Consider the following 21,328-nt stretch of genomic DNA (forward strand, 5'->3'; position numbering starts at 1 on the left):
AAAAGATCCCAAGAACCCAAAACAACCTTGAAAAAGAAAAACGAAGCTGGTGGCATCACAATTCCAGACTTTAAGTTATATTACAAAGATAGAGTGATCAAAACAGTATGGTACTGGTGCAAAAATAGACACAGAGATCACTGGAACAGAATAAAAAACCCAGAAATGAATCCACAAATGAATCAAATAATCTTCACCAAGTCAAGAAATAATATCCAGTGGGAAAAAGACAGCCTCTTCAACAAATGGTGTTGGGAAAACTGGCAGCAACATGCAAAATGATGAAATTCGACGACTTCCTTTTACAACATACACAAAACCAAATTCCAAATGGATTAAAGACCTAAATATGAGATCTGAAACCATAAAAGTCCTAGAGGAGAACACAGGTGGTAATCTCTTTGACACTGTCCATAACAAATTCTTTCTAGATATGTCTCCTGAGGCAAGGGAAACAAAAGTAAAAACAAACTACTAGGACTTTATTAAAAGAAAAAGCTTCTGCACAGTGAAGGAAATAATCAAAAACAGAAAGTCAATCTACAGAATTGGAAAAGATAATTCCAAATGATATACCTGATAAAGCGTTAATATCCAAAATATATAAAGAACTTATAAAACTCAACATTCAAAAAACCAAATAGTCCAATTATAAAATGGCAGAAGACATGAATAGACATTTTTTCCAAAGACATATAAGTGGCCAACAGACACATGAAAAGATTCTCAATACTACTCATCATCAGGGAAAAACAAATCAAAATTACAATGAGATATTACCTCACACCTATAAGGATGGATAAAATCAACAACACAAGAAACAAGAGGTGTTGGTGAGGATATAGAGAAAGAAGAACTCTCTTGCACTGCAAAGTGGTGCAGCTACTCTGGAAAATAGTATAGAGGTTCTTCAAAAAGCTAAAAACAGACCTATCCTATGATTCAAATATATAAATATATATCTACACACACTCACAATGGAATATATATATGTGTGTATATATATATATATATATATATATTAGTGGAATGGAATATATATATATATACACATGTATACATGTATATTCAATGTATACAATGTATACAATGGAATATATACATATATAATATACATATGCATACATATATATGTGTATATATATATTCCACTAGTATATATATGTGTATATATATGTATATTCCATTTTGTGTATATGTGTGTGTGTATATATATATTTGTGTATGTATGCATATATGTATATATATATATATACACACATACACAAAATGGAATATATATATATATGTATATACTAGTGGAATGGAATATATATACACATATACACAAAATGGAATGGGATATATATATATATACACAAAATGGGATATTCAGTTATAATTCCATATACACAAAATTGAATATTAATTCAGTTATAATTCCATATACACAAACAGAATATTAATTCAGTTATAAAAATGAGATCTTGTCCCTTGTAAGGACATGGATGGAGCTAGAGAGTATTATGCTAAGCAAAATAATTCAGTCAGAGAAAGACAAAACCATATGATTTCTCTCATGTGAAATTTAAGAAACAAAACCAAATGAATATAGGGTTAAAAAGAGTGGAAAACCAGAAACAGACTCTTAACTTACTAGAGAACAACTGATGGTTATCAGAGGGATGTGAGCAGGGGGGGATGGGCTAAATAGGCAGTGGGTATTAAGGAGGGCACTTGTTGTGGTAAGCACCATGTGTTGTATATAACTGTTTACTCCCTATATTGTAGACCTGAAACTAATGTTTATACAGTATGTTAATTTAACTGGAATTTAGGGGCGCCTGGGTGGCGCAGTCCGTTAAGCGTCCGACTTCAGCCAGGTCACGATCTCGCGGTCCGTGAGTTCGAGCCCCGCGTCAGGCTCTGGGCTGATGGCTCAGAACCTGGAGCCTGTTTCCGATTCTGTGTCTCCTCTCTCTGCCCCTTACCCGTTCATGCTCTGTCTCTCTCTGTCCCAAAAATAAATAAACATTGAAAAAAAAATTTTTAATTTAACTGGAATTTAATAAAACCTTAAAAGCCAGTGTTATGTAAATGGACAGTGGTTTTGGTTGCACAACATTGTGAGTATATTTAACACTACTAAATTGTGCATTTAAATGTGGTTAAAATGACATATTGTATGTTATGCATATTTTACCACAAAATTTAAAATTGATAAATAACTTCAGAATACTCCAAGGCTTAGGTGGCTTCTCAGTTAGACATCCCAAACATTTAATGAATAAACAGTACTATCTTACACAGAATCCTCCAGAAAATAGAGAAAGAATATTCCTCAACACATTCTGTGAGGCCAGTATTGCCTTGGCATCACAACCAGAAAAGACAATATGAGAAAAGAAAACCACAGGCCAAATTTATCAGGAATCTAGGTGTGAAAATCCGAAACAAAATGTTAGCAAATCAAATCTACTGATATATAAAAATATAACAGATTATGACCAAGTGAGACTTATTCTATGAATGCAATGTTGATTCAATATCGGAAAATCAAACAATGTAATTCACCATATCAATATACTACAGAAAAAAAATGACCATTTGAATAGATTAAAAAAAAGAAAAGAAAAAGAAACCAAAAACATCTGACACAATCCCACATCCATTCCCAACAAAACTCTCAGCAAACGTGGAATATAAGGGAACTTTCTCAACCTGAGAAAGGGTATTTCTGTTAAAAAAAAAAAAACAAAACTTACTTAATGGTGAAAAACTAAATGATGTCCCTTTACAATCAAGAACAATGCCAATATGTCCACTCTCACCGCTTCTATTCAGCATCATACTAGAGATCCTAGACAAAGCACTAAAGAAGGGCAGGGGGAGAAAGAATAGAGATTGAGAAGGAAGAAATACAGCTGCTTCTGTTTGTACATTACATAATTATTACATAGAGAGTCTTAAAAAAATGTACAAAAAAATCACTAGAGCTAGTAAGTGAATTTAACAAATCCACAGCTTACAAGATCAATATAAAAATATCATTTTTTAAATAAAATAGGAATGAAATAATGGATATTTAAATTTTTTTAATTTTATTTTTTAATATGAAATTTATTGTCAAATTGGTTTCCATACAACACCCAGTGCTCATCCCAACAGGTGCCCTCCTCAGTGCCCATCACCCACTTTCCCCTCCCTCCCACCCCCCATCAACCTCAGTTTGGATATTTAAATTTTATTTTATTTTTTTAAAATGTTTATTTATTTTTGAAAGAGAGAGAGAGAGTGGGGTAGGGGTAGTGAGAGAGGGAGACACAGAATAGGAAGTAGGCTCCAGGCTCTGAGTTTTCAGCACAGAGCCTGACATGGGGCTTGAACTCACGAACTGTGAGGTCATGACCTGAGCCAAAGTTGGGCACTCAACCGACTGAACCACTCAGGTGCCCCAGGATTTTTAAATTTTAAAGAATAGTGCCATTAATTTTCTTTTTTTAAGTATTTTATTTTTATATTTTTTAAGTTCCGTTAGTTAATATACAAGTGTAATATTAGTTTCAGATGTACAATTTAGTAATTCAACACTAACATAAAACAGTTGGTACTCATCACAAGTGCACTTCTTAATCCCCATGACCTTATTTAAACCATCCCCCTATGCACCTACCATTTATAATAGCACCAATAAACATGAAATACTTCGATGTAAATATAATATGTGTAAGGTCTGTGTGTTTAAAATTAACAAAACACTGATGAGAGAAATTAAAGAATATCTAATAGATGTAAGGGTATACCATGTTCAAGAATTGAAAAACTCAACATTGTTAAATGTAAAAGGTCCCCAAAGTTTTTCTATAGATTCAGTATAAATCCCATTTATAGTCCCTGAAAGATTACTTGTAAAAATCAATAAGCTGGGTCTAAAATTTATATGAAAAGCCAAGGGAACTAGAATTATCGGATAAGCAATAAATTTCTTTATGATTTAAGCACATTTAGTTGAGTTTTATTTGTTGCAGCTAAAAGCATCATAGCCAATAAGAAAGCAATTGTTTTGGCAATAATATTTCTTAATGATGCCCAAATGTAAAATAAAATAGTCTTGCCAATTCAGAATGATAAAGCTCATTAAAGATACTTGAAATATTCATTTATAATATATTCTTCATAAGATGTTCAATAAATAATAATATTTGTTAATTATTTGCTGTAGGCTAGCACTCTTCTAGGTGCCTTAAATATATTAAATGATTTAATACTTATGATTCTATGATTTTGGTACTATAAGCCCATTTCAATTGGGAATTAAGAGCTAAGAGAAGTTAAGAGAAGGTAAATCTTCATCATCATGTGCTGAGTAAGTGAAAGAGTGTTATTTGTATCCAGGCAGTGTGGCTTCAGAGCAATAGCACTTGACCATTACTCTAATGTGAACTCTTTCTACAGTATGGATACTTACCTACTATTTGTATTTCATTATAGATAATCACATACAATCCCATATGGAATTCTAACAACTATTTTTTAATAATAAACTTATTTAAAATTTTTAATAATATTAATAGAGTTCTTATATGTTGAACTAACAGAATCACAGATTTAGAACCTTTTGGTTTTTTTTTTTAATTTCATGCACTTACATTTTTAGACATCTACTGTGATTTTAATTCTGCTAAAAGGAGAACATCTGCCAAATATTTGCCTTTTTTTGGATGAGTTCATCTACGTTGGTGGAGGAAGCAACAAAGAGGAACCACAACTCCAAATCTAATTCTGAAGAACAACACATAACAATATAGAAGTATCCTTGTCTGCTTAGAGTAGGGACTAATGAAAGATAATCCTGGGCACAGCCAGGCACATATCTGAGAGTTTGGGAAGAGCATATTTTATTTTTAATTCAGAGAACATATGGATTTAATTTTACAAGACTAAATTATTGAATTACTAAAGATTCTTTTCATTCTAGAGGAGATAAATTGAATTTACTAAATTGATACTATGTATGTATCAGTTTTCTATCCCTGCTTTAACAAATTACCACAACAATGGGGGCTTAAAACAGCACACATTTATTAGCTTACAGTTCTGTAGGTGAGAGATCTCACATGGGTTTCAAAGGGCAAAAATCAAGGTATTGGTAGGCTGCATTCCTTTCTGGAGATTGTAGGGGGAAATCTGTTACCTTCTCATTGGTTTGTGTGCAAAATTCAGTTTCTGCAGTTGTAGAGCCTATGTTCATGTTTTCTTGCTGGCTGTAAGCTGAGGGCCATTTACAGCTTCTAGAGGTCACTAGGTGCTTTTTCTGTCTTCAAAGCATTGACAGCTTGAATCCTTTTCATATTGCATCTTTCTGACTCGCTCTTCTTTAATTGTCTTCCACTTTTTATTTAATGTTTATTTACTTTTGAGAGAGAGAGAGTAAAGAGGGGAGGGGCAGAGAGAGAGGGAGACAGAGAATCCGAAGCAGGCTCTGCACTGCCAGCGCAAAGCCTGATGTGGGGTTCAAACCCAAGAACCATGAAATCATGACCTGAGCTACAGTAGGAAGTTCAAGTGACTGAGCCACCCAGACACCCCTAATTATCTTCCACTTTTAAGGACTCACATGTTTAGATTGGGCAAGGGTAATTTCTTTATTCCAAGGTCCTTAACCTTAATCACATTTTCAAAGTCATTTTTTTGCCATGTAAAGCAACATATTTACAAGTACCAGGGATTAGAATGTGGGCATCTTTGAAGGACTATTATTCTGGCTACTATAAAGCATTGGTGAAGAATGTTTGCAGCTACAAATAAAAAACCTGGCTATAGTGACTTAAAGAAATAGGGATGTATTTTTTCTGTGATAAAATGAGATCTGGAGGCAGTGAGATCAAAGTTGGGGTGTCCATCGGGATCTTTTATTTCTTTTCTCTTTTATCTTTCTACTCCACCATCTTTTTTTTTAATGTTTATTTTTGAAAGAGAGAGAGCATAGATGGGGAGAGGGGCAGAAAGAGGGGGAGACACAAAATGTGAAGCAGGCTCCAGGCTCTGAGCTGTCAGCACACAGCCCAGTGCAGGGCTTGACCTCACGAACCATGAGATCATGACCTGAGCCAATGTTGGAGGCTTAACCAACTGAACCACCTAGACACCCTGTCTACTCCACCATCTTTAATGTGTTTGCTGCTGCTGTTGTTGCTGCTGCTGCTGCAGTTCTAGACACTATGTCTGCATTGAAGGCCAGAAAGAAAAGGGAGACCCATTCTAGAATCCTTCCTTCAAACTTCTCTTATGCATCCTTGCTTAGAACTGGATTTTATGGCCACTTTTTTTTTTCTAGGAAGTATGAAAAATAGAGTTTCTGGCAAAGATAATCTATGTTGTCTGGGAACCCTGGAAAGTCATCTCATGAAACTATCATGGGAAATATCTGGGGTTTTTAGGCAAAGAAGAACAAAGGAGAGTTCTTGGCTAGGCAGTGAACAATGGGTTATCTTACAGAATCAAAGGAAAAGTAAAGCAACTAAGAGTCAGAAGAGAAATACCCAGCATGTCTCCAAGAATTTGATCAGTAGGATCTCATGAGGCTTCACTCCCTGGATACTGCAATTACATGATTTTCCTCCAACAACTCCTCATCTCTGGATTCTTACTTCCAGATTTTAAATCCCTGGGAGAAACAATTTGACTCAGGTTACGTCAGATGCCCATCTTTGGGTTGATTAACTATAGCTCTGAGGTCAGGGGCATTTATGCAGATGAGTCCTAACCCTAGAAGTCTATCTGTGTTTGGGGACTGTTCTTAGAGAAATGGTCATTATGAGATGGACCTTTAACCAAGAGATGTCTTATACTTACAAAGTAAACTTGGATAAAAGACACTTAAAAATTAAAATTCTGACTATATGGTTGTGTAATGATTTTATTATGTGATAATAATGGCCAACATAATGTAGTAGCAGAAGTTTTTCAAAATAATGTTGGGAGGAGGGAGGGAAGATGGCAGCGTAGGGAAGATGCTGGGCTCACCACACATTGTGCTGATCACTTAGATTCCACCTACACCTGCCTAACTAACCCAGAAAACCACCAGAAGACTAGCAGAACAGAGTCTCCGGAGCCAAGCGCAGACAAGAGGCCCACGGAAGAGGGTAGGAAGGGCAGAGAGGCGGTGGTGCTCCACGGACTGGTGGGAGGGAGCCGGGGCGGAGGGGCGGCCCGCCGGCCAAGCAGAGACCCCGAGTCTGGCTGGCAAAAGTGGAGGGGCCGGAGGGAGTGTGTTCCCACAGCAAGCGGGACTTGACATCTGGAAGGTTATAAGCTAACAGCTCTACTCTGAGAAAGGGAGGGCTGGAGGACAACCAGAGGGAGAGTTGTTGAGCCCGGGAAGACAGAGCGCAGCTTGGCGGGGAACAAAGGCGCTCGCCAGCGCCATCTCCCTCGCCCATCCCCCAGCCAAAATCCCAAAGGGAACCGGTTCCTGCCAGGGAACTTGCTTGCTCCACACAAACACCCAACGCTGTGCTTCTGCGGAGCCACCCCTCCGGCAGAGGGTCTGACTCCCTCCCGCTGCCACAGGGCCCCTCTTGAAGTGGATCACCTAAGGAGAAGCGAGCTAAGCCTGCCCCTCCTGCCCCCGTGCACCTTGCCTACCCACCCCAGCTAATACGCCAGATCCCCAGCACCACAAGCCTGGCTGTGTGCAAGTAGCCCAGACGGGCCACGCCACCTCACAGTGAATCCCGCCCCTAGGAGAGGGGAAGAGAAGGCACATGCCAGTCTGACTGTGGCCCCAGTGGTGGGCAGGGGACAGACATCAGATCTGACTGTGACTCCACCCACCAACTCCAGTTATACACCACAGCACAGGGGAAGTGCCCTGCAGGTCCCCACCACTCCAGGGACTATCCAAAATGACCAAATGGAAGAATTCCCCTCAGAAGAATCTCCAGGAAATAACAACAGCCAATGAACTGATCAAAAAGGATTTAAATAACATAATCGAAAGTGAATTTAGAATAATAGTCATAAAATTAATTGCTGGGCTTGAAAACAGTATAGAGGACAGCAGAGAATCTCTTGCTACAGAGATCAGGGGACTAAGGAACAGCCAGGAGTAGCTAAAAAGTGCTATCAATGAGCTGCAAAATAAAATGGAGATGACCACGGCTCGGGTTCAAGAGGCAGAGGAGAGAATAGATGAACTAGAAGATAAAATTATGGAAAAACAGGAAATTGAGAAAAAAGAGATTAAAAAAAATCCAGGAGTATGAGGAGAAAATTAGACAACTAAGTGATGCACTAAAGAGAAATAAGCTACGCATAATTGGTATTCCAGAGGAGGAAGAGAGAGGGAAAGGTGCTGAAGGTGTACTTGAAGAAATCATAGCTGAGACATTCCCTGAACTGGGGAAGGAAAAAGGCATTGAAATCCAAGAGGCACAGAGAACTCCCTTCAGACGTAACTTGAATTGATCTTCTGCATGACATATCATAGTCAAACTGGCAAAATACAAGGATAAAGAGAAAATTCTGAAAACAGCTAGGGATATAAAGGGAGACCTATAAGACTTGTGACCGATCTCTCTACTGAAACTTGGCAGGCCAGAAAGGAATGGCAGGAGATCTTCAATGTGATGAACAGAAAAAAATATGCAGCCCGGAATCCTTTATCCAGCAAGTCTGTCATTTAGAATAGAAGGAGAGATAAAGGTCTTCCCAAACAAACAAAAACTGAAGGAATTTGTCACCACTAAACCAGCCCTACAAGAGATCCTAAGGGGGATCCTGTGAGACAAAGTACCAGAGACATTGCTACAAGCGTAAAACATACAGACATCACAATGACTCTAAACCCATATCTTTCTATAATAACGCTGAATGTAAATGGATTAAATGCGCCAACCAAAAGACATGGGGTTTCAAAATGGATAAAAAAACAAGACCCATCTATTTGCTGTCTACAAGAGACTCATTTTAGACCTGAGGACACCTTTAGATTGAGAGTGAGGGGATGGAGAACTATTTATCAAGCTACTGGAAGCCAAAAAAAAGCTGGAGTAGCCATACTTATATCAGACAAACTAGACTTTAAGTTAAAGCTGTAGCAAGAGATGAAGAAGGGCATTATATGATAATTACAGGGTCTATCCATCAGGAAGAGGTAACAATTATAAATGTCTATGCGCCGAATACCGGAGCCCCTAAATATATAAAACAATTACTAACAAACATAAGCAACCTTATTGATAAGAATGTGGTAATTGCAGGGGACTTTAACACTCCACTTACAGAAATGGATAGATCATCTAGACACACGGTCAATAAAGAAACAAGGGCCCTGAATGATGCATTGGATCATATGGACTTGACAGATATATTTAGAACTCTGCATCCCAAAGCAACAGAATAGACTTTCTTCTCGAGTGCACATGGAACATTCTCCAAGATAGATCATATACTGGGTCACAAAACAGCCCTTCATAAGTTTACAAGAATTGAAATTATACCATGCATACTTTCAGACCACGATGCCATGAAGCTTGAAATCAACCACAGGAAAAAGTCTGGAAAACCTCCAAAAGCATGGAGGTTAAAGAACACCCTACTAACGAATGAGTGGGTCAACCAGGCAATTAGAGAAGAAATTAAAAAATATATGGAAACAAACGAAAATGAAAATACAACAATCCAAATGCTTTGGGACGCAGCGAAGGCAGTCCTGAGAGGAAAATACATTGCAATCCAGGCCTATCTCAAGAAACAAGAAAAATCCCAAATCCTAAATCTAACAGCACACCTAAAGGAAATAGAAGCAGAACAGCAAAGGCAGCCTAAACCCAGCAGAAGAAGAGAAATAATAAAGATCAGAGCAGAAATAAACAATATAGAATCTAAAAAAACTGTAGAGCAGATCAACGAAACCAAGAGTTGGTTTTTTGAAAAAATAAACAAAATTGGCAAACCTCTAGCCAGCCTTCTCAAAAAGAAAAAGGACATGACCCAAATAGATAAAATCATGAATGAAAATGGAATGATTACAACCAATCCCTCAGAGATACAAACAATTATCGGAATACTATGAAAAATTATATGCCAACAAATTGGACAACCTGGAAGAAATGGACAAATTCCTAAACACCCACACTCTTCCAAAACTCAATCAGGAGGAAATACAAAACTTGAACAGACCCATAACCAGCTAAGAAATTGAATCAGTTATCAAAAATCTCCCAACAAATAAGAGTCCAGGACCAGACGGCTTCCCAGGGGAGTTCTACCAGACGTTTAAAGTGAGATAATACCTATCCTTCTCAAGCTATTCCAAGAAATAGAAAGGGAAGGAAAACTTCCAGACTCATTCTATGAAGCCAATATTACTTTGATTCCTAAACCAGACAGACACCCAGTAAAAAAAGAGAACTATAGGCCAATATCCCTGATGAATTATGGATGCAAAAATTCTCAATAAGATACTAGCAAAACGAATTCAACAGCATATAAAAAGAATTATTCACCAGGATCAAGTGGGATTCATTCCTGGGATGCAGGGCTGGTTCAACATTCGCAAATCAATCAACGTGATACATCACATTAATAAAAGAAAAGATAAGAACCATATGATCCTGTCAATTGATGCAGAAAAGGCCTTTGACAAAATTCAGCACCCTTTTTTAATAAAAACCTTGAGAAAGTCGGGATAGAAGGAACATACTTAAACATCATAAAAGCCATTTATGAAAAGCCCACAGCTAACATCCTCCTCAATGGGGAAAAACTGAGAGCTTTTTCCCTGAGATCAGGAACACGACAGGGATGCCCACTCTCACCGCTGTTGTTTAACATAGTGTTGGAAGTCCTAGCATCAGCAATCAGACAACAAAAGGAAATCAAAGGCATCAAAATTGGCAAAGATGAAGTCAACCTTTCGCTTTTTGCAGATGACATGATACTATACATGGAAAATCCGATAGACTCCACCAAAAGTCTGCTAGAACTGATACATGAATTCAGCAAAGTTGCAGGATACAAAATCAATGTACAGAAATCAGTTGCATTCTTATACACTACTAAGGAAGCAACAGAAAGACAAAAAAAGAAACTGGCCCCATTCACAATTGCACCAAGAAGCATAAAATACCTAGGAATAAATCTAACCAAAGATGTAACAGATCTGTATGCTGAAAACTATAGAAAGCTTATGAAGGTAATTGAAGAAGATATAAAGAAATGGAAAGACATTCCCTGCTCATGGATTGGAAGAATAAATATTGTCAAAATGTCAATACTACCCAAAGCTATCTACACATTCAATGCAATCCCAATCAAAATTGCACCAGCATTCTTCTCAAAGCTAGAACAAGCAATTCTAAAATTCATATGGAAACACAAAAGACCCCAAATAGCCAAAGTAATTTTGAAGAAGAAGACCAAAGCAGGAGGCATCACAATCCCAGACTTTAGCCTCTACTACAAAGCTGTCATCATCAAGACAGCATGGTATTGGCACAAAAACAGACACATAGACCAATGGAATAGAATAGAAACCCCAGAACTAGACCCACAAACGTATGGCCAACTCATCTTTGACAAAGCAGGAAAGAACATCCAATGGAAAAAAGACAGTCTCTTTAACAAATGGTGCTGGGAGAACTGGACAGCAACATGCAGAAGGTTGAAACTAGACCACTTTCTCACACCATTCACAAAAACAAACTCAAAATGGATAAAGGACCTGAATGTGAGACAGGAAACCATCAAAACCCTAGAGGAGAAAGCAGGAAAAGACCTCTCTGACCTCAGCCATAGCAATCTCTTACTGGACACATCCCCAAAGGCAAGGGAATTAAAAGCAAAAATGAATTACTGGCACGTTATGAAGATAAAAATCTTCTGCACAGCAAAGGAAACAACCAACAAAACTAAAAGGCAACCAACGGAATGGGAAAAGATATTTGCAAATGACATATTGGACAAAGGGCTAGTATCCAAAATCTATAAAGAGCTCACCAAACTCCACACCCGAAAAACAAATAACCCAGTGAAGAAATGGGCAGAAAACATGAATAGACACTTCTCTAAAGAAGACATCCGGATGGCCAACAGACACATGAAAAGATGCTCAACGTCGCTCCTCATCAGGGAAATACAAATCAAAACCACACTCAGATATCACCTCACACCAGTCAGAGTGGCCAAAATGAACAAATCATGAGACTATAGATGCTGGAGATGATGTGGAGAAACAGGAACCCTCTTGCACTGTTGGTGGGAATGCAAATTGGTGCAGCCACTCTGGAAAACAGTGTGGAGGTTCCTCAGAAAATTAAAAATAGACCTACCCTACGACCCAGCTGTAGCACTGCTAGGAATTTACCCAAGGGATACAGGAGTACTGATGCATAGGGGCACTTGTACCCCAATGTTTATAGCAGCACTCTCAACAATAGCCAAATTATGGAAAGAGCCTAAATGTCCATCAACTGATGAATGGATAAAGAAATTGTGGTTTATATACACAATGGAGTACTACATGGCAATGAGAAAGAACGAAATATGGCCCTTTGTAGCAACGTGGATGGAACTGGAGAGTGTGATGCTAAGTGAAATAAGCCATACAGAGAAAGACAGATACCATATGTTTTCACCTTTATGTGGATCCTGAGAAACTTAACAGAAACCCATGGGGGAGGAGAAGGAAAAAAAAAAGAGGTTAGAGTGGGAGAGAGCCAAAGCATAAGAGACTCTTAAAAACTGAGACAAACTGAGGGTTGATGGGGGGTGGGAGGGCGGGAAGGGTGGGTGATGGGTATTGAGGAGGGCACCTTTTGGGATGAGCACTGGGTGTTGTATGGAAACCAATTTGACAATAAATTGCATATATTGAAAAAAAATGATTTTGGAATATAGTCACTAAATTAAATGGATGTTACCATCTTATATAACTCATGTACTGAGGACTAAAGTTAATGTGCTAATGCAAAGAATATATAGTGAGGACTCTACCAAAAATACAAAATGTAAGAATAAATTTTTACAATAATAATTAAGAAGTGATAACTTTACTGTTGCTTATTTATTCCTCTGGAAATGATTTACCTATATGGGTGATTTTGGATAGTGGTCTATAGCAGACATTTTTGGTAAGTTGGCTGTGAGGCATCAGTGGAGTGCATTTATTGACATGTGAACTTGTATAACAAATTGCAGTCTGTTCTCACTGGGATGTTTTGTTGAAAAAATAATTGAATTAATTTTGGGAGAGAGGGCCAACCTGGTGGAGAAGTAGGGGGATCCATACGTCCCACATCTCTCAAAGAAGTGTCGAAGCCAAAGGACTTTGAACACCAGAGCCTGGAAGGAAAAGAGACTGAATCTACTAGGAAGAAAATAGGAAAGCTGGAAAAAGGATAGGTGGGTAACTGCGAACTGGGGGAGATTAAAAAAAAGCCATGTTGGCATGGAAGGGAGGGACCCCCTTCTGCAGAGAGACAAAGGGAAGAGAAAGAGTGGCTAGGGAAGTGCAGGACCATAGCTGGACAGGACAAAGACCTCAGACTGAGACTGAGAGGGATCTGATCTCTAACTGCGGGGCTTCCTTCTGCCTGGGGTCCTCCCTGTTCATGCACCTGGGGAGAAGGGGAGCCGGCCCTGGGTGTGGAGGTAGGTCAGAGGCTCAGTCCACAGCTGGAGAAAGTGGTTCCCTCCCTGGAGGGCTGCGTGATAGCATAGAATCTGCCTGCGTATGCGTCCCCCCACCCCGGCCCCCGACAGTGGCTGGGTGGAGGGCTCAGTTTGCAGAAGGATAAGGCGGCCGTTTCCGTGGAGTGCTGTGGGAAAAGACAAAGCCTGCCTGCTTCTGCCACCCCTGGGGGCTCGTGGTGAGGGCAGTGGCTCATTCTACAATAGGAGAAGTCGGTCCTTCTTGAAGTGCTGTGACACAGACAAAGCCAGCCAGGGCCACATATAGCCACAATGAGAGGCACTTCCCCAGTGCCAGAGAGCATGGAGCAGGACTTTGAATCCTAGCCAAGCACGGGGTGGGGGGGGGAGGGTTTGTGAGCAAGAAGGACCACCCTGTCTACGCTTGCAGTTCAGTGAAGATGTCTCAAATGGAGTCCACTGGGTCTGGCTCTGTGGAGAAGAGATTGGGAGATTACCATCCCCCCAGCCTCCCTGCTTCTGCCACCACCGCCACCACCAAGGCTGGGACTCAGGGATCAACTCCTGGGGCCCATAGTGGAGGTGGGTTCACAATAAGCCAAACCACGCCCCCTTGCACTGGGTAAATGCTATCCACCAGAGCAGCGGAGACCCTGTGGACAGCTCCTCTTGACAAGTGATGCAGCACTGCCTGGATTAACTCTAGGTCAATTCTGGATATATAGATATATTCTTCACCACCACCACCCCCATTTCTCCTCCTTATCTCTTCCCTCCCCTAGGCTGGTTACTCTGGTTATTGGTCTGTCTAAACAGGCATATTTAATCCATTGTCTTGATAAATGTTCTACACCTCTGTCTTTACACTCCTTTCTCTCTCTCTGGAATAATCAAGCCATATAGTTTCCCTGTCTGGGTAATTTTATCTTCTTTTTCCTTCCACACCTCCTTCTTTATTTTCCTTTCTCTCTCTCTGGATTAAGCCTTTTAGTCTCTCTGCCTAATCAACATTTATCCTCCTCCCCTCCCACTCCTGTCATTTCTCTCTTTGTATATGCTCTTCCATTAGCACTGCCTCCACCCTCTTCTTTACTTGTAGTAGGTGCTTTTTGTTTTTTTGTTTTTAGCCTTTGGTTTTTGTTTTTGTTTATTTGTTTGTTTGTGTTATTTGTGTGTTTGCATGTTATTGTCTCCTTTTTGTCTATCTGTTTTCCTTTACAAGGCTACTCTAAGGAACAAATCAAAGCACACCAGATGGAAGGCACAAAATATTACCATGAGTATGGTAATGAAATTACCAAAGTCACAACAACAGAGAGCAAGTAACAATCCCCGAAAAAACACCTCCTGGAGGGCCAGGTCCTGGACAGTGTATGACCCTCTTTTAATATAGCAGTGCTTTCAAGTGCAGAGCACACAAGATTTTAAAATGCAGAAGGGACAGAAAACTAGCCAAAATGATGAAACGGAAGAATTCTTAGAAGAAACTCCAGGAAGTAGTGACAGCTAATGAATTGATCAAAAACGATTTAAGCACTATAACGGAAGAAGAATTTAGAATAATAGTCATAAAATTAATTGCTGGGCTTGAAAAAAGCATGGAGAACAGCAGAAAATCTATTGCTACAGAGATCAAGGGACTCAAAAATAGTCATGAGGAATTAAAAAATGCTATAAATGAAGTGCAAAGTAAAATGGTGGTGGCCATAGCACAGATTGAATAGGCAGAGGAGAGAATGGGTGAATTAGAAGATAAAATTATGGAAAAAAAAGAAGCTGAGAAAAAGAGAGATAAAAAAATCCAGGAGTATGAGGGGAGAATTAGAGAACTAAATGATGCAATCAAATGGAACAATATCCATATCATAGGAATTCCAGAAGAGGAAGAGAGAGAGAAAGGGGCTGAAGGTGTTACTTGAACAAATCATAGCTGAGAACTTCCCTGATCTGCGGAAGGAAAAAGGCACTGAAGTCCAAAAGGCACAGAGAACTCCCTTCAGACGTAACTTGAATCGATCTTCTGCATGACATATCATAGCGAAACTTACAAAATAAAATAAAGAGAAAATTCTCAAAGAAGCTAGGGATAAACACACTCTAACTTATAAAGAGAGACCCATAAGACTAGTGGCAGCCCTATCTACTGAAACTTGGCAGACCAGAAAGGAATGGCAGGAAATCTTCAATGTGATGAAAGGAAAAAATATGCAGCCAAGAATCCTTAATCCAGCAAGTCTGTCATTCAGAATAGAAGGAGAGATAAAGGTTTCCCCAAACAAACAAAAACTGAAGGAATTCATCACCACTAAACCAGCCCTACAAGAGATCCTAAGGGGGATTCTGTGGGTGAAATGTTGCAAGGACCACAAAGTACCAGAGACACCACTACAAGCATGAAACCTACAGATATCACAATGACTCTAAACCCATATCTTTCAATAATAACACTGAGTGTAAATAGACTGAATGCTCCAACCAAAAGAAATAGAGTATCAGAATGGATAAAAAACAAGATCCAACTATTTGCTGTCTACAAGAGACTCATTTTAGACCTGAGGACACCTTCAGATTGAAAGTGAGGGGATGGAGCACTAACTATCATGCTACTGGAAGTCAAAAGAATGCTGTAGTACCCATACTTATATCAGACAAACTAGAGTTTAAATTAAAGGCTGTCACAAGAGATGAAGAAGGGCATTATATCATAATTACAGGGTCTATCCATCAGGAAGAGCTAACAATTATAAATGTCTATGCACCAAATATGGGAGCCCCCAAATATATAAAACAATTACTCACAAACATAAGCAACCTTACTGATAAAAATGTGGTAATTGCAGGGGACTTTAATCCCCACTTATAGCAATGGATAGAATATCTAGACACAGGGTCAATAAAGAAACAAGGGCCATGAATGATACATTGGATCATATGGACTTGACAGATATATTTAGAACTCTGCATCCCAAAGCAACAGAATAGACTTTCTTCTCGAGTGCATATGGAACATTCTCCAAGATAGATCACATGCTGGGTCACAAAACAGCCCTTCATAAATATAAAAGAATTGAGATAATACCATGCACACTTTCAGACCGCAATGCTATGAAGCTTGAAATCAACCACAGGAAAAAGTCTGGAAAACCTCCAAAAGCATGGAGTTTAAAGAACACCCTACTAAAGAATGAATGGGTCCACCAGGCAATTAGAGAATAAGTTAAAAAATACATGGAAACAAATTAAAATGAAAATACAACAATCCAAACACTTTGGTGCAGTGAAGGCAGTCCTGAGATGAAAATACATTGCAATCCAGGCCTAACTCAAGAAAAAAGAAAAATTCCAAATACAAAATCTAACAGAACACCTAAAGAAAGTAGAAGCAGAACAGCAAAGACACCCCAAACCCAGCAGAAGGAGAGAAATAACAAAGATCAGAGCAGAAATAAACAATATAGAATCTGAAAAAAAAACTGTAGAGCAGGTCAACGAAACCAAGAGTTGGTTTTTTGAAAAAATAAACAGAATTGACAAACCTCTAGCCAGGCTTCTCAAAAAGAAAAGGGAGATGACCCAAATAGATGAAATCATGAGTTAAAATGGAATTATTACAACCAATCCTTCAGAAATACAAGCGATTATCAGAGAATGCTATGAAAAATTATATGCCAACAAACTGGACAGCCTGCAAGAAATGAACAAATTCCTAAGCACCCACACACTTCTAAACTCAAACAGGAAGAAATAAAATACTTGAACAGACCCATAACCAGCGAAGAAATTGAATCAGTTATCAAAAATCTCCCAACAAATAAGAGTCCAGGACCAGACAGATTCCCTGGGGAATTCTACCAGACATTTAAAGCAAAGATAATACCTATCCTTCTCAAGCTGTTCCAAAAAATAGAAAGGGAAGGAAAACTTCCAGACTAATTCTATGAGGCCAGCATCACCTTGATTCCCAAACCAGACAGAGACCCAGAAAAAAAAAAAAGAGAACTACAGGCCAATATCCCTGATGAATATGGATGCAACAATTCTCACCAAGATACTAGCAAAGCGAATTCAACAGCATATAAAAAGAATTATTCACCATGATCAAGTGGGATTCATTCCTGGGGTGCTGAGCTGGTTCAATATTTGCAAATCAATCAATGTGATACATCACATTAATAAAAGAAAAGATAAGAACCATATGATTCTGTTAATTGATGAATAGAAGCATTTGACAAAATACAGCATCCTTTCTAAATAAAAACCCTCGAGAAAGTCCAGATACAAGGAACATACTTAAGCATCATAAAAGCCATTTATGAAAAGGCCACAGCTAATATCATTCTCAATGGGGGAAAACTGAGAGCTTTCCCCCTGAGATCAGGAACACGACAGGGATGTCCACTCTCACCGATGTTGTTTAACATAGTTTTGGAGATTCTAGCATCAGCATTCAGACAACAAAAGGAAAGACATCCAAATTGGCAAAGATGAAGTCAAGCTTTCACTTTTTGCAGATGACATGATACTATACATGGAAAACCTGTTAGACTCTACCAAAAGTCTGCTAGAACTGATGCATGAATTCAGCAATGTCGCAGGATACAAAACTAATGTACAGAAATCAGTTGCATTCTTATACACTACTAATGAAGCAACAGAAAGACAAATAAAGAAACTGATCCCATTCACAATTGCACCAAGAAGCATAAAATATCTAGGAATAAACCTAACCAAAGATGTAAAAGATCTGGATGCTGAAAACTATAGAAAGCTTAAGAAGGAAATTGAAGAAGATACAAAGAAATGGAAAAACATTCCATGCTCATGGATTGGAAGAATAAATGTTGTCAAAATGTCACTACTACCCAAAGCAATCTACAAATTCAATGCAATCCTAGTCTGTATTGCACCAGCATTCTTCTCGAAGCTAGGACAAGCAATCCTAAAATTTGTATGGAACCAGAAAAGACCCCGAATAGCCAAAGCAATATTGAAGAAGAAAACCAAAGCAGGAGGCATCACAATCCCAGACGTTAGCCTCTACTACAAAGCTGTAATCATCAAGACAGCATGGTATTGGCACAAAAACAGATACATAGACCAATGGAATAGAATAGACACTCCAGAATTGGACCCACAAAAGTATGGCCAACTAATCTTTAACAAAGCAGGAAAGAATATCCAATGGAAAAAAAGACAGTCTCTTTAACAAATGGTGCTGGGAGAACTGGACAGCAACATGCAGAAGAATGGAACTAGACCACTTTCTTACACCACTCACAAACGTAAACTCAAAATGGATAAAGGACCTTAATGTGAGACAGGAAACCATCAAAACCCTAGAGGAGAAAGCAGGAAAAAGCCTCCCTGACCTCAGCCGCAGCAATTTCTTATTTGCCACATCTCCAAAGGCAAGGGAATTAAAAGCAAAAATGAACTATTGGGACATAATGAAGATAAAAACCTTCTGCACTGCAAAGGAGACAATCAACAAAACTAAAAGGCAACTGATGGAATGGGAAAAGATATTTGCAAATGACATATCGGACAAAGGCCTAGTATCCAAAATCTATAAAGAGCTCACCAAACTCCACACCTGAAAAACAAATAATCCAGTGAGGAAGTGGGAAGAAGACATGAATAGACACTTCTCTAAAGAAGACATCCGGATGGCCAACAGACACATGAAAAGATGCTCATTCGCTCCTCATCAGGGAAATACAAATCAACACCACACTGAAATATCACCTCACATCAGTCAGAGTGGCGAAAATGAACAAATCAGGAGACTATAGATGCTGGTGAGGATGTGGAGAAACGGGAACCCTCTTGCACTGTTGGTGGGAATGCAAACTGGTGCAGCCATTCTGGAAAACAGTGTGGAGGTTCCTCAAAAAAATTAAAAAAAAATCTACCCTATGACCCAGCAATAGCACTGCTAGGAATTTACCCAAGGGATACAGGAGTGCTGATGCATAGGGGCACTTGTACCCCAATGTTTATAGCAGCACTTTCAACAATAGCCAAATTATGGAAAGAGCCTAAATGTCCATCAACTGATGAATGGATAAAGAAGTTGTGGTTTATATACACAATGAAACACTACTTGGCAATGAGAAAGAATGAAATATGGCCTTTTGTAGCAACGTATTTGGAACTGGAGAGTGTTATCCTAAGTGAAATAAGTCATAGAGAGAAAGACAGATACCATATGTTTTCACTCTTCTGTGGATCCTGAGAAACTTAACAGAAGACCATGGTGGAGGGGAAGGGGGAAAAAAGTTACAGAGAGGGAAGGAGGCAAACCATAAGTGTCACTTAAAAACTGAGAATAAACTGAGAATGGGGGTGGGAGAGAGGGGAAAGTGGGTGATGGGCATGGAGGAGGGCACCTGTTGGGATGAGCACTGGGTGTTGTACGGAAACCAATTTGACAATAAATTTCATATTAAGAAATATGAATATTTGTTTAATTGTATAAAACTCAGAGTAATATATGAAATATATGGTAATTTTTTAAACTATACACACACACACACACACACACACACACTGTTGATGATGAGATCTTCTAAAATTCAATGTAGGGAGATGCTGAAATTCAATGTAGAGAGATCAGGAAAGATGATGGAGTAGAAAACTCCAGGAATTCTCTTCTCCACCTAGACAATAATTTTACTGGCAGATTGTGGGACTCTGGAAGTCTATTGGAAGGCTTGCAGCTTTCAGGGAAAGGCTTGGCTGACTTTAAGAATTAGGACATTCAAAAGCATTGCTTATATGGGAGAATTTAGAAAGTTACCCCACATGCCCAGAGAAAGATGCAGGTTCAGAAAAGACCCGAGAGACCTTAATTTTACACTGTAGGCTGATACCCAGCACAGAGCACCCTTCAACACTTACAAAGCATAGCACCTCAACATGATAAAAACTATGGTTAACATCACACTCAATGGCGAAAAGCTAAAAGCTTTTCTTCTAAGATCAGAAACAAGATAAGGATGCCTGTTTCATCCTTTCTTTAGGAAAGAAAGAAAGAAAGAAAGAAAGAAAGAAAGAAAGAAAGAAAGAAAGAAAGAAAGAAAGAAAGAAAGAAAGAAGAAAAAAAGAAAGAAGAAAGAAGAAAGAAAGAAAGAAAGAAAGAAAGAAAGAAAGAAAGAAAGAAAGAAAGAAGAAAGAAAGAAAGAAGAAAGAAAGAAGGAAAAGAAAGAAAGAAAGAAAGAAAGAAAGAAAGAAAGAAAGAAAGAAAGAAAGAAAGAAAGAAAGAAAGAAAAAGAAAGAAAGAGACATCCAAATTAGAAAGGAAGGAGTAAAATGGCATCTATTTGCAGATGACATGATATAATATACAGAAGATCCTAAAGATTTCACCAAAAAAAAAAACTGTTAGAATAAATTAAGTGAAGTTGCAGGATACAAAATCAATATCCAAAAGCAGTTGGTTGCATTTTTATACATTAACAATGAGTTATCAGAAATAGAAATTAGCAAAACAACTCCATTTATAGTTGCCTGAAAAGAACAAAATACCTATGAATAAATTTTATGAAGGAGGTAAAAGTCCTGTATACTGAAAATTATAAGATGTTGATAAAAGAAATTGAAGAAGACACAAATAAATGGAAAGATTTACTATATTCATGAATTGGAAGGATTAATATTGTTAAAATGTCTATTACTACACAAAGCAATC

The 21,328-nt window shown here is 38.5% G+C and overlaps 1 long non-coding RNA gene across 5 annotated transcripts in view; it reads left to right on the forward strand.

Moving 5' to 3' along the window:
- LOC109499610 overlaps positions 1-21,328 on the forward strand; it is a 146,926-nt gene that overhangs the window by 19,073 nt on the left and 106,525 nt on the right. Inside the window, exon 4 of one of the 5 annotated variants that reach the window (XR_006597642.1) lies at positions 4,637-5,408. The exons of the other annotated variants lie outside the window; for them this stretch is intronic. This is a non-coding gene — a long non-coding RNA (uncharacterized LOC109499610). Of the gene's footprint in view, positions 1-4,636; positions 5,409-21,328 lie in introns of those variants that run through there. 5 annotated transcript variants of the gene reach the window in all.

The sequence above is a fragment of the Felis catus genome, chromosome B2, assembly GCF_018350175.1.
Source record: "Felis catus isolate Fca126 chromosome B2, F.catus_Fca126_mat1.0, whole genome shotgun sequence".
In the NCBI taxonomy this organism is placed as follows: Eukaryota; Metazoa; Chordata; class Mammalia; order Carnivora; family Felidae; genus Felis; species Felis catus.